The following is a 14,234-nucleotide window of genomic DNA, read 5'->3' on the forward strand; positions in this document are numbered from 1 at the left end:
GTCCTTCCTTGACCTTGTATGTGTCATGTCCACTTTATCTATCTTCTGTATTTATTTTAAAATATGTGGACAGAAAAAGGAGTTAATGTGATCAAATGCAAATACCTAATATCGAAATACCATTATAGGTGGGGTTGCGTCGGAGGGGAGGTGATGGGAATTGTAAATCTACAGTACAGTGTACAGTACGTGCCTTGCAATCGGCTTGTGACCATTCTTAGCTCTAGCTCTCCATAATCAGGACAAGCGCCACAGAAAATTGGTGAAGTGAAGGGCAGTCCAAATTAAAGAACCTCTCCTCTTTCCAGAAGTTGTATTATGAAACGAGGCGCCCCGGTAGTCCAGTGGTTAGCACGTCGGCTTCACAGTGCAGAGGTACCGGGTTCGATTCCAGCTCCGGCCTCCCTGTGTGGAGTTTGCATGTTCTCCCCGGGCCTGCGTGGGTTTTCTCCGGGTGCTCCAGTTTCCTCCCACATTCCAAAAATATGCATGGCAGGTTGATTGAACACTCTAAATTGTCCCTATGTGTGAGTGTGAGTGCGAATGGTTGTTCGTCTCTGTGTGCCCTGCGATTGGCTGGCAACCGATTCAGGGTGTCCCCCGCCTACTGCCCGGAGACAGCTGGGATAGGCTCCAGCACCCCCCGCGACCCTAGTGAGGATCAAGCGGTTAGGAAAATGAATGAATGAATATTATGAAACGAACCCGCTGATGCCTGAGCTTCTTTCATGCAGAAACGTGGTGATTACGGTATGACTAACTCACGACCCATGCTTGTGCTTTTATTTTGAAGACTAGGCTCTCAATTTCCGTGCAGAGTGTATTTGCCCATCGTTAGCCTGACGCGGGGCTCCTTTTCCTCCCGAACTTCTTTTGGAGAGACTTGACGACCTCCCTCGGGTTGTCTCGACCCCTCGAAGTCATCTCCGTCACTTCCTGGATACAGGGAATCGTCTCTGCCAAAAGTGCTAACTTCTGTCTTGGAAAAGTACTAGAAAATCCGAGAGGAAAATCATCTCGTTCCTACCGACGGCTGTCAGGCTGCTGAATAAAAAATAACAACAACAATAATAATAACAATAATTCATTCATTCATCTTCCTAACCGCTTGATCCTCACTAGGGTCGCGGGGGTTGCTGGAGCCTATCTCAGCTGTCTCCGGGCAGTAGGCGGGGGACACCCTGAATCGGTTGCCAGCCAATCGCAGGGCACACAGAGACGAACAACCATTCACACTCACACTCACACCTAGGGACAATTTAGAGTGTTCAATCAGCCTGCCATGCATATTTTTGGAATGTGGGAGGAAACCGGAGCACCCGGAGAAAACCCACGCAGGCCCGGGGAGAACATGCAAACTCCACACAGGGAGGCCGCAGCTGGAATCGAACCCGGTACCTCTGCACTGTGAAGTGAAAAAAAAAAAAATATATATATATATATATATATATATATATATATATATATATATATATATATATATATATATATATATATATATATTTTTTTTTAACCTGTTTATGTTAATTGGACGCTACTTCGCGGATTTTCCTTTATCGCGGGTGGTTTTGGTCCCCATTAACCCTGATAAACGAGGGATTACTGTAGTTGACTTGTTTTCTTTTGGCTGCAGACACCAGTTTGAGCCAGGTGGCTCGTTCCGAGGTATGCCAACACGTCTGCCATACTGGTTAGCCATCATATTGACTATAATATTTGATCTGGAGACGGAACTGATTTGACCTGTCAGGCACTTTCATCTTTAATCCAATCTGCACTGCACTCATCCCCACAAAATTCACATTGTGGTTCTCATTAACAAGGCTGCCTTGTGATTATGTGTAGTCCCAGTGATAAAACTATGTACTAATTACTCAAAACTGAAGCTCACCTTTTGGTATCTTGTAGTTTTTGTATTTTCCAGATGCAACAAGTACCTGGTTTCATCCATCCATCCATTTTCTGAACCGCTTAATCCTCACCAGGGCCGCGGGGGGTGCTGGAGCCTATCCCAGCCGTCTTCGGGCAGTAGGCGGGGGACACCCTGGATCAGTTGCCAGCCAATCGCAGGGCACACAGAGACGAACAACCATCCACGCTCACAATCACACCTAGGGACAATTTAGAGCGTCCAATAAGCCTGCCATGCATGTTTTTTTTGGAATGTGGGAGGAAACCGCAGCACCCGGAGAAAACCCACGCAGGCCCGGGGAGAACATGCAAACTCCACACAGGGAGGCCGGAGCTGGAATCGAACCCGGTACCTCTGCACTGTGAAGCCGACGTGCTAACCACTGGGCTACCGGGCCGCCCAATAACAATAATAATAATAATAATTAAATGATGTGAAAGACAATTGTAAATAGCACTGCGATTTATCCATTTTGTGTTTATATTGCACTTAATTGAACGGTGTTTGTTGTTTTTTTTCTTCTTTCTTCTTTCTACCTACATTCTTGCTGCTGGTGGCTGTAAATTGCCACAGTGTGGGACAAATAAAGGATATTTTATCTTATGTTATCCTCGTCACGCCAAAGTTCAAGTTGGTGCAGGATGACTTTCATCTGACCCTTGTTCGATTAGATCCAGTCTCAATCAACACCATCTGACATAATGGATTGGTGATGCTACGGTTCTGTACCAGAGCTGTTCAGCAAGCATCTGATTCAAATCTAAACAATATGGAACTGATAACATTCTTTATTATGTATTGCCTTATGTGGTGGGGATCCCAGTAGAGTGCCATCATATAGCCCTCTGGTGCTCCAGAGATTTTTTTTTTCTGGGCTCAACTCAGAGCCTTAATTCAGTGCATACATGAGGAGGTACAGTACAGTATTACGTTTTCCCAGTAGTCACATTTCACATTTTAAAATACCACAAATCTTGCCATATATGACAGATGGGTATAGATATGTAAGCTTTTGTTAAATTGTTAATTATTATCATTTTATATTCATGCATTATATTCTTTTATGTTAGTTACCTTAATTATACTCTGTTTAATACGTCCTGAAATATTCTTAGGTTGCTTACATGTGATTGGAGAAGAAAAACAGGAAGGCGGGTCGTTACCGGAAGGGGGAGTGTTGGTTGGAGCGTTAGCGGGGAGCGGTTGAGGAGAGAAAAAATAAAAAGAGAAAGAGCTGTGTTCAAACGAAGTCGTCCTCTCCTTTTTGCCCATTCTAAACGTAGAGCAATCCATTTAAAACCTGCGAACCCCTCAACTTACAGATACATAGATATAGAAATAATAGTGTATTTTTAAACATAGCATATTAATCTTTTGATCTCAAATACAAATATATTCAGTCTCCATTCTCCAGCAAAATAAAGGAATTGACCTCATTGTTACAATACTTTTGGAGGGAAATTTGTGTTTTAATGTGACAGTTCATGATTTGGTTGCTTACAAAAATGAAAAGTCGTTTTTCTGTCACTTTTGTCACAAAACAGCAAAAGGTTTTGCTAATCATGACTGGATGATTGGCAATGCAGTGTTTATTTGCTAGATCGGGTTGGTCATCGTCCCACTTGACTCCAAAGCAAGTGGACTGTATATAGAAAAAGGGGAAATTGTATTTCTGTTATTATGATGATGATTGTTGTGTTGTTATTATTGTTGTCATTTGAATCCTAACCACATTTTTAAAAATTGTCTCACACGACATTTACATAACTTTGTAGTTTTGTGTCATCGTTGAAAAACCAACAGCCCAACAGATACTGCATCCTCTCAATGTTGCTTCTATTCTATTCTACTTTCTCAGAACCAGATTTCTTTTTTTTACAGTTACTCACCACAGCAATGTTTGAAACACACAGAAGAATGGTGAAAATTGGTCATGGAAAGAATATTTATTAGTCAGTACTGTAAGGGAAAAGGCCCGGTAGTCCATTGGTTAGCACGTCGGCTTCACAGTGCAGAGGTACCGGGTTCGATTCCAGCTCCGGCCTCCCATGGAGTTTGCATGTTCTCCCCGGGCCTGCGTGGGTTTTCTCCGGGTGCTCCGGTTTCCTCCCACATTCCAAAAACATGCATGGCAGGCTGATTAGACGCTCTGTCCCTACTAGGTGTGAGTGTGGGCGTGGTGTCTGTGTACCCTGTGATTGGCTGGCAACTGTCCGAAGACGGCTGGGATAGGCTCCAGCACCCCCCCCCCCCCCCCCGCGACCCTAGTGAGGATCATTTCGGAAAATGGATGGATGTAAGGGAAAAATACATCTTGGGCACTTAATCAGTACCAGGCTTTGTCCACATGATGTCACTGTGCAGTAAAAGCCGATTCCAAGACTGCCAACCTGCCGCAACACTTTTTATTGAGTTATATTTATCGCACGCGTCCTTCGCGTTCTACTATGATTGTAACAACCTGCTATCACTTAGCGTACAGCTCACCCTTCTTATTCGTGAACATGGACAACGTAATAAAGAATACATGGCAATGAGTTGAATATTTATGTGAGAGAGTGCACTGGCCTCACTTGAGGCTGACCGTGGCTTGGGTAGCCCCCTATACATACAGTAGGACACTGCAGACTTCCTTGGTGAAGCACTGATGGCTGAGAATTATTAACAGGACAATTTTAGTAGAAGGAGAGCCAGGGAGAAGGTAAAATCACATTTTAATGCCAATAAACCTCGTTGAATTGGATTGAGGCAGTGAAAATGCGGGGTGGGGATGGGATAAGGGGTGACGATGACGGATGGTGAGCATCAGACAGAGATATAGTAAGAAAGGGAGGGGGAGCAGGAGCAGGCTGGGAAAACATTCTTTTATTACAGCCGTTTAAATTATAATCTTGTTAAATCTTGTTATAAAATTGAAATCCCCATGGACACTTTAGTCTTTCAAAGTGTTATCACAAGTCATGGGACCAAAGGGCTCGCTCTCTCTCAGCATTGACACACACACACACACACACACACACACACACACACACACACACACACACACACACACACACACACACACACACACACACACACAAACTACAAATACAACAAAGTCTCCTTGAAGAGCATCACAAAGCCACTCAGACTTTACTCCACTACTTCTCAGTGTCTTTTCAAACACGAAGCAGAAGACTCACTATTGATTACTATAAGCCCAGCTTTCCTTCAGGGGATATTGTTTGACTACTACTCAGACATCGCAAGAGATAAAGATGTCATAAAATACAGTATGCTGATGGTAACAATAGATGACAATAGCTCAGGCCAGCTATTCATATACGATACATGGGAGTGTTTTGCTCATTAGAGAGATTTTCTATTTATGTCAGCAGATGCTGCATCTCCCTACCGTATATATTAAAATTGGTCTGGGACTCTCTCTTGCTGTCTGACTTTCAATTAACCTCAACACAGCAGTGGCTCATATTCCACATTGGGATGGGGTATCAAAGTAAAATCCATAAATCTATTTTCAACACTGCTTATCCTGAGGAGGGTCGCAGTGAGTTGCTGGAGCCTATCCCGGCTGACTTCAGGCAGAAGGCAGAACTGGTCACCAGTCAGTCGCAGAGCACATATGGAAACAAACGACCTTTCACGCCCACATTCATCTCGTCGCTGAGTGTGAACCGCTAAATTCCGTCACATGGTTCGGAACATTTCAGTTTTCTTAGACTTGTAACTTTGTTGGAATAGGTTTACATTTAATCATTTTGAATTGTTTCATGTCAAAATTTTCTTTCAACAATTTTTATTTCGATTATTGAATGAATAATTTAACTCAATTGCAATTAATTATTTCAGAACAGTATTTTTATTTTCCTTTAGTCAAGCACAGGTTTAATGTTCAAACTCGACATCATGTCACAGTGGCTTACAATCAAAATCATTTTAAATTTTCGGAATAAAAACTCTGCCTTGTTTTTGATGACGACATGTCGGCCCTTGACTGTATTTTTATATTGGTCACGATGATGGTACTTGGCGAGGCAAGTATATTTTATTTTGGAGGTTAGGGTCCCTGGCATAGTTAAAATGGCATCTCTAATGGTGGGCTAAGATTTGTAGTGCTGTGCATTCTTCAAAATGTGTTTTGTCCTATATCATACTCATGCTATTGAAACACCATGTGGCATTTCTGGAGACTTACTGTGACCAGGCCCATCCATGTGGCTTAATAATGTGACTTTCTGGTATCAGGTATCAGTATGGAAGTGCAGAAACCTTATTTGAACAGCAGTGTTTAAACTTGTAAAGCACCATAGGAATGAATAAACAAGCGCGATTAAAACAAATGTAAGAGCAGGAAAAAAGGATTAAGGCACAAAGTCAAACCTAATAAAGAATAGTGAGCCTTAGACAGGTTTGAGAAGAAGGGAAAGTGCTTTGCAAGCAAACACCGGAGCAGGTAAATGAAATTAAAACAAAAACAAATCTAAGAGACAACACTGAATTTACAACCCGAAACAGGGGGAAGTTTAAAGCGAGTGTTGAAGAGAACTTAGCAGATCTTATGCTATCGTTTATGGTTTTGTAGCACGTTCATGCGTGAGATTACCTGGGTAGTGAACACATTGGTCTGAAATCGAGCTTGGTCAAGTAATGTCGGATAGGTGTCTGCGCTATCTTCTCATTGATTCTGGATTTAACCTGGCGCCTGAGGGGGCCAATGGCAGGTTTTGGCTTCTGGGGATATTGATGGTGGCATTTATAGAAGGATTGAAGGTAGAACTAGATAAATTTGTGTGTAAATTAATTAGGCAAGGTCAAAGAGTGCAGATATTGAGTCTGTACGTAAGACATTTCAAGGCATGGCCTCAAGGGACAATCATAAAGTACAAATGGCTACTATAAATTCTTACATTTCCAAGGAGTACATCAAGGTGTCATCTGTGTAACAGAGATATGATATCTCTGAACAAAAAAAACACTGCAGAAATGTCAATGAGGAAGCATGTACAGCGAGATCACAGTGGGGAAAAAAAACAACTATTTCTTGCGTAGTGTGAGTGATAGCAGTGTAGCACTGGAGATGTGTATATACATGGACAACTGAGGAAAGGAAGTTCCCAGAGGACACTATTGTATTATATATATCTAACTAGAATCTCTGAGAATGAAATTGCCTTGGTGCTTGTGGGTTGACTAATGTTGCAGCATTGCAGATAGTGTACCTTTGAATGATTATCTCAAAAACAACAATTGTAGGTTCAGCAATAATGTGGCTAAAGGAGTTCATTCTTGAAAATCTTTTTTTTTTTTTTTTTTAACCACGACTAACAACTTTCCTTTCGGGGGATGGAGAGAAACCAAAACAAATTTGGATTATAACAATTAAGATTCCCTCGACATTTGCTCAAGTCAGATACCTGTACAGCACATTGGTACTAGTACTGGTTGTCTGTTCACTTTGTTGGGATTCCCGGTATCAGTGGGGAGCACTTTTTCAGGCATAATAATGATCCAAACAAGGTTATTTGTGCATATTTACCGCAAGAAAACTGTTTTTCAGAGACTATGCTATATCTGTATACAGCAAATACTAGAAATATTCATGTGCCACACAATATTGTTCCACTCAAGTTTCGTAGGCGTGGGTACATCTGGTAAGCGGCTCATGTAATTGATGAATTTCTTACATAACACCATCTTCAATTTCAACGTAAGACAAAATACATATCTTAAAAACAACAACACTCGTATTTGCATGAAAGTAATACTTTTTCACTTGCATGATTTGTTTGGCAGAACTGCCTTCTTAAACAACACACAAACACAATGCAAATGTCAGTGTGGAAGGGAACACGGACTGGGGTCTGCTCCTCAGGGACTTCATTGCTGCATATCTCGTCGCCACTTTTTTTGGGAGAAAGACACACTGCAGTAACATGTTCAGCCATCCTTGACCATGTGTACCTTACATGAAGGGTGCCTCAATAGAATGGAGGTTTGACTTTTCAACTCATGCTGATAGATTTTTAGCTCATATCTTAGCCATAGCAAATTGCATTTAGTCAAAATGTCACATTTCTGCTTACTGTGATCTCAAAATACTTGCTATATAAACCAATTGACTCTGTTTTACTTTTATTGCTTATTGTAGAGTCAATGACGGTTAAGTGTTTCAAACATCTGACTTCTGTGCACACAGCAAATGTCCAGTTCCCACTTAGTGATTGTCACGTTCTGCCCGAGGCGATGAACAGATCGCCTCGTACAGAACAAAATAAAGGGGTGGATTCCCAGTAAAGCAGACACGGAAAGATCTTGTCAGAAAAACAAAAGAGTCTTTAATGACTAACAGAAAGAGCCCGACAGGGAAAACGGTAACAAAAAGCGCTGGTCAAATAAGGACCAGGAAATAAGGAAACAACCGAAAACGCTCGCTGAAAAAAAACAAAGTGCGAGGAAGTACTGTTTAGGTAATATATATGTATACAATTTAGAGGCAACGCGAATAACAACAGTGATGGCTGCAAGGCAAGAAGGCAACGAGTAGTCTACAATCGAGTAAATAGCACGAGAGAACAATGGCACGGCATGGAATTCTCCGGCAGTGAGTGGACTGCCGCAGCCTCTTAATAAAGGCAGATAATCAGCCCGAAATTACGGACAGGTGTGCAGTTGGCGGGGGGAAAAGCCCGCCACCTGCTGGCGGGCACGGGACGTGACAGTGATGGTTTGAATTTAAGTGTGAAAAGTTGTCTGTCAATGGGGAAGGCTCCAGCAACCCTGAACAGAATCAAGAGTATAGAAAATGAATGCAGAGGTGGATTATTCTTCACTACTTGGATTAAAGTTGATGGGAAAATGGTATGGGTGAGCCCGATGCCCAATTGGAAATAAAATCTCCAGCAAACATCGAAGGCAATCTTTTCAACAAAAGATGCAGTTGCCTCACAACAGTGCCCTTGTACCTTGTTAATTTCGCTTCAAAAAAAAAAAAATCAATGGTTGATTCCGTTGAGACAATTTTAACAACCAGAATTTCTGGGAATATATCTTATATATATATTGCACGTCGTCCCGCACGCGGTCTGTCCTTCCGTCTGTCCCTTTTCAAAACGTACCTACTTCACCGCGCCGCTGCGCCGCTCAGGCAGTGGCTCACTACGATCGCGCGGGCATCTTAGTGAAAAAATGTTGTCTACCCACAAGCATTGCAATGAAATTGTTAGTTATTTAGTAGAGCTAAACATCTCTTTATTTTCGCGATAAGCAATGAAGATGAACAAAAAGTTCAACCAAGCAACAACACTTTTGTGGGCTAGTTCCAGCCTTCTGCAGGAACTAGCTGATGAGCCGCCCGGAGGGCGGCGAACCACCACCTTACCAGCCTTCCGCAGGAACTAGCTGATGAGCCGCCCGGAGGGCGGCGAACCAGCTAGTATATCTATATAGGTCAGTGTATTACCATCAGAGAAAACAGCACTAATTAAACATTAGGACTGGAATCAAAGTACAATTCTCAAAGGACTGTTTACATGGTACGGCTCATCATGACTTGGGGGGAGATCCGTGGCATGAAGGCTTATGCTCAGCACACAAGCAGCTGAGGTTGAAGAGAAAGGTAGAAAACCAAGATAAATCAAATTTGAATACTATTGCCTTCGGACTATATTCCCATGGACATTACCAAGGGAGTGTAGGATTTGTGGTCAAGTATGACTTTCATGAAGGAATCCTCTGAAGCAGAAACTGTCCAAACTGAGAAAGGAGGTCCAGAGATGAGCCATGGACCTCCATATACTGCCCAGACTTACAAAAGCTAATGAAAAAAAGAAGTGAGCAGTAAGCTTGTCTCTTGTCACGCTTCTCAGATTCTAAGATAGGAGCATATTTTATGTCCTCAAGAAACCTTAACACCGTCATGTCTTTGTTCCACAAGATCACAAAATTCCAATCATCTGAGCAATTGTCCTAGTGTCTAAATCAAGGGTGCCCATTACGTCGATCCTGATCTACCGGTAGATCTAAGACAGGTCCCAAGTAGATCCGAGGAGTGTCAAGGAGAAAAAACAAACAAACATTTGTGTGTCTTTGTACATGTTAGTAATATATCTTTTTATGTTAATGTACGCTGCACCCTAATCATCCTATCAGTCTCATTTTCACAAAAAAATATTTTAAAAATAAAATAAAACAGGTAAATCTTGAATTTACGGTGTTGTGTGATTACATCACCGGAAGTTGTTAGCACTCAGCAGTCTGCAATTGCAGGATGTGATCAGAGCTCCATCTTTTATCGTCACTATTCTCATTCAGAGTTACAATTCACCGAGGGCACGGGCAAAGAATAGGAATCTAGGAGGGCCCTGGCAAGCACTTTAAAACGGTACGTGTGAGCTATGATAGTTAACAGGCTGTTTCTCATCATGGCGTGCGCGTGTGTGTATTAGGGATGTGAATCTCAGCACTGAGGACGCTTCGATACACATCTCGATGCACTACCAGCGATGGGATACTTAAACGATACATGGAATTTTCTGGCAACACGATGCGATACGAGTAGTTCATGCGCAATTTGGAGTATTTAGTGCCCACAAAAGTACTTCCTTGTGTATACATAAGAGTTAAAGCGTGTGCACCAAGTTTTTCTCCGCCAATTGTCATGTCTGGGGCTCTGTAATATCCATTCATTTTAGCTATCTTAGTGACTGTTAAATGACATCATTACATAAGTCTTTCCCATATTACACCCACCAATTACAAACATGCTGTACACTAACTTGAAGTACAGTCCCTTCTACTTCATGCATAAAAGACCGAATAGAAACCTCACGATTTCAAGGATACGTGGCATGTATGTTTTACATATGAAAATATGTAAATATCACCTTGGGCCATATTTGAATATGAATAGATATTGTCATGTAAGGTCTGAAATTGTGAAGGTAATGTCGCTTGCAAATGAGTGCGTTGATTTGATACAGGATTAGTGTGCTGCACTGCTGTTGATGGCACAGTAATTGAGATGCATGACTTTCATGCAGCTGTCATGGAATAAATTCCCACTCAATAAACCATTAACAATTCCACTGTAATTGACTGGTGAGCAATCCGGGCTGGATCCCACCTCTTACCTTAGTTCCACTGGGATGGGCTCCAGGTTCCATGTGACCCTAAACAGGATAAGCATTTTAAAAAATGGATTGAAGGATGTACATTAGAATCCTTTGGTGGGAGTGGTGAGAAACTACAAATGTATGTAAGATAATAAAGAAAATGTGCATACAGTACATATTGTCTATCATCACGGTAAAATAGATGAAGATTAACAGAAATGCATAGTGAGACTTCTCATTAACAAATCACTGAAACCAGGTAGGCGGCCCGGTAGTCCAGTGGTTAGCACGTCGGCTTCACAGTGCAGCGGTACCGGGTTCGATTCCAGCTCCGGCCTCCCTGTGTGGAGTTTGCATGTTCTCCCCGGGCCTGCGTGGGTTTTCTCCGGGTGCTGCGGTTTCCTCCCACATTCCAAAAAAAACATGCATGGCAGGCTTATTGGACGCTCTAAATTGTCCCTAGGTGTGATTGTGAGCGTGGATGGTTGTTCGTCTCTGTGTGCCCTGCGATTGGCTGGCAACTGATCCAGGGTGTCCCCCGCCTACTGCCCGAAGACGGCTGGGATAGGCTCCAGCACCCCCCGCGGCCCTGGTGAGGATTAAGCGGTTCAGAAAATGGATGGATGGATGAAACCAGGTACTTGTTGCATCTGGAAAATACAAAAACTACAAGATACCAAAAGGTGAGCTTCAGTTTTGAGTAATTAGTATATAGTTTTATCACTGGGACTACACATAATCACAAGGCTGCGGGATCGGATCACATTCGTGCTTGGGTCCTTAAGGCTTGTTTGTGCCTGCCAGCACTTACAAATGTACATTTTTTTTCCTGATGAAAGAACAGGGTTCAAGCTGTAGTTCCGAAGGTGCTACTTAATTCCTTAACATCACAAGCTCGAGTCCAGCTCTGTACTTTTTTTGTTTTATTTTATTTACTGATTTCATGTTGGGGTGACCGGGTGGGTTAACACTTCTGCCTCACCGTGCAGAGGTGCAGGGTTCGATTCCTGAGTTTGCATGAGTGTGGAGTTTGCCTATTCTCCCTGTGCCTGCATGGGTTTTCTCCAGGTACTACGGTTTTCTTCCATGTTCCAAAAACATGTATGGCAGGCTAATGGAACATTCTAGTTCCTGCCAAGGTGTGATTGTGAGCACAAGTGGTTGTTTGTCGCTGTGTGCCCTGTAATTGGTTGGCAACCAGTTCAGAGTGTCCTCCGCCTACTGCCCGAAGACAGCTGGGATAGGCTCCAGCACCCTCTGCGACCCTTGTGAGGATAAGCTGATCAGATAATGGATGGATGGAAATACTTTACACACAAAATAAGTTATTCGGATCAAAATTATGGGAGTACCACACTATAGTACCGTTACTTTGTTTTCTGAAGCAGAGTTATGAGTGGTTGTTACCTGAGCCCTGCGCAACTGTGATGTCGTTTTCTGTCGACAGCAAGTGGCAAAACGGCCGCATCCTCATATTCCGCATATGCAACATTAATTAGAATGTTGTGTTTAGACTAGACGGGCTGCATAGAATATAGTCTTTCGACTGACTTCGTGTGAGAGGTGAGGTACACCCTGGACAATTTAGAGTCTTGAATGAGCCTAATATCTATACCAGCACAAACTGCACACGAGACAGCCAAAGCAAAGATTTGATTCTCGAACTTCAGAACTAAAAGGTGCAGTTGTGTGTCCCTAGTGCTACCTGAATTAACTACACTGTTTTTTGTTTTGTTTTGCTGCTGTGGAAAGAAAACTTCTTTTTTTTTACCCTCTAGAATGCCATCCTTTATCGAATGCTTTTTGCTAGCATTCCTCCTTTTCTATCAACCTAACATTTTACCGAATCCCGTCTCTCTCCTTCTGCCATTCTATGGCTCACTATCTCCTCACACCCTTCCCCTCTCGATCTCCAGCTATAGATAATTCATCAGTGTTGCTCATAGCTGCTGCCTTCCTGCCTACTGTGATTTCCACAGGGACTCTTTCAGGGACCATTCCCACCCAACCGGGAATTAGAGCCAGAGCTACAGAGGGAAATTAATCAAGGTCACCTTATTCTAACCCATAAAAGCACACACAAACACATACAGCGCGTCGACCTCCCAGTGCAGTACAATTTTCCCCAACCTCTGTACTTTCTTACAATTTTTTTATTGTTTCATACGTGACTGAGAATAAACACAAATGTTAAGCACAGTGACCATATCATGAATTCATTTTTGCTTTTGAATAACCACTGAATGCTTCAGCATGTTGTTTCTACATTTAGATGGGCAAAACAAGGAAGGCAAGATGGAGCTCAAACAGGACCGCACATTGAAGACAGTGGGGCGATTTTACAACTAAACATCATACTGCTAAGAGCTGTTTGTTTGGTGCCTGTTGGTGTGTGCGTGTATGTGTGTGTGTGTGTGTGTGTGTGTGTGTGTGTGTGTGTGTGAGTGCGGACAGTGAGAGTATTAAACAGCGATCGAGTGGCTCCTTGAGTGAATCAGAGGAAAGCTGGGATGCACTTTGAATGTCACCGCCCTCACTTTCTCTACAGGCTTGTGTAGAGTAGAAGCTGCCGCATGCATATTTGTATGCATCAGGGTCGGAGTGGGAGTCATTTTCAACCCTGACGATTCATAGCTCAGACCAGCCCACACTTTCGTTCACAATGTTTGAATGGATATGTATGATTTATTTGTGCATCAATAGCGACAATAGGTTACTTTTCCCTCCAACATCCATATTCAGATTGTATTTGATGAAAAATGAAAAAATTCAACTAAATGTCCTTACTGTATCACAATAAGTGTTTATAAGTACACACTAAATTTCGTAGATTCTATTTCACCAAAAAAATATTTTATTTGGTCCCAATATGAACAGGAAAAAAAATGTATTCAAATTAGTGACTGAGTTGAACTTTGAAAGATTAAAATTAACTTTTATACTCACCCATATTTTACACTGATGAGAGCCCCTTCGATTGGCTGGCAACCAGTTCAGGGTGTCCCCCGCCTACTGCCCAAAGACAGTTGGGCTAGGCACCAGCACACCCGCGAACGTGCCGCTCCAACATCTAATCAATAAATAAAATCAAACAAAAAGGTACAGAGCGAGCTCGTGATGAAAAGGAATTAAGCAGCACCTTTGGCGCAAAAGTTGTAGCGACTATGTCACGAACTGGACCTTTAACCAGCGCAGAATTTGTACATGTAGTT

General features: G+C 42.5%; 1 long non-coding RNA gene across 1 annotated transcript; it reads right to left on the bottom strand.

Moving 5' to 3' along the window:
* Nucleotides 1-716: 716 nt before the first annotated feature.
* LOC127597781 (uncharacterized) lies at nt 717-14,234 on the bottom strand. Its single transcript, XR_007961744.1, has 3 exons — nt 13,969-14,234; nt 11,041-11,079; nt 717-936 (listed from the first exon to the last, which is right to left on the bottom strand). It is a non-coding gene; the product is annotated as an uncharacterized LOC127597781 (long non-coding RNA).

The sequence above is a fragment of the Hippocampus zosterae genome, chromosome 3 (assembly GCF_025434085.1).
Source record: "Hippocampus zosterae strain Florida chromosome 3, ASM2543408v3, whole genome shotgun sequence".
In the NCBI taxonomy this organism is placed as follows: domain Eukaryota; kingdom Metazoa; phylum Chordata; class Actinopteri; order Syngnathiformes; family Syngnathidae; genus Hippocampus; species Hippocampus zosterae.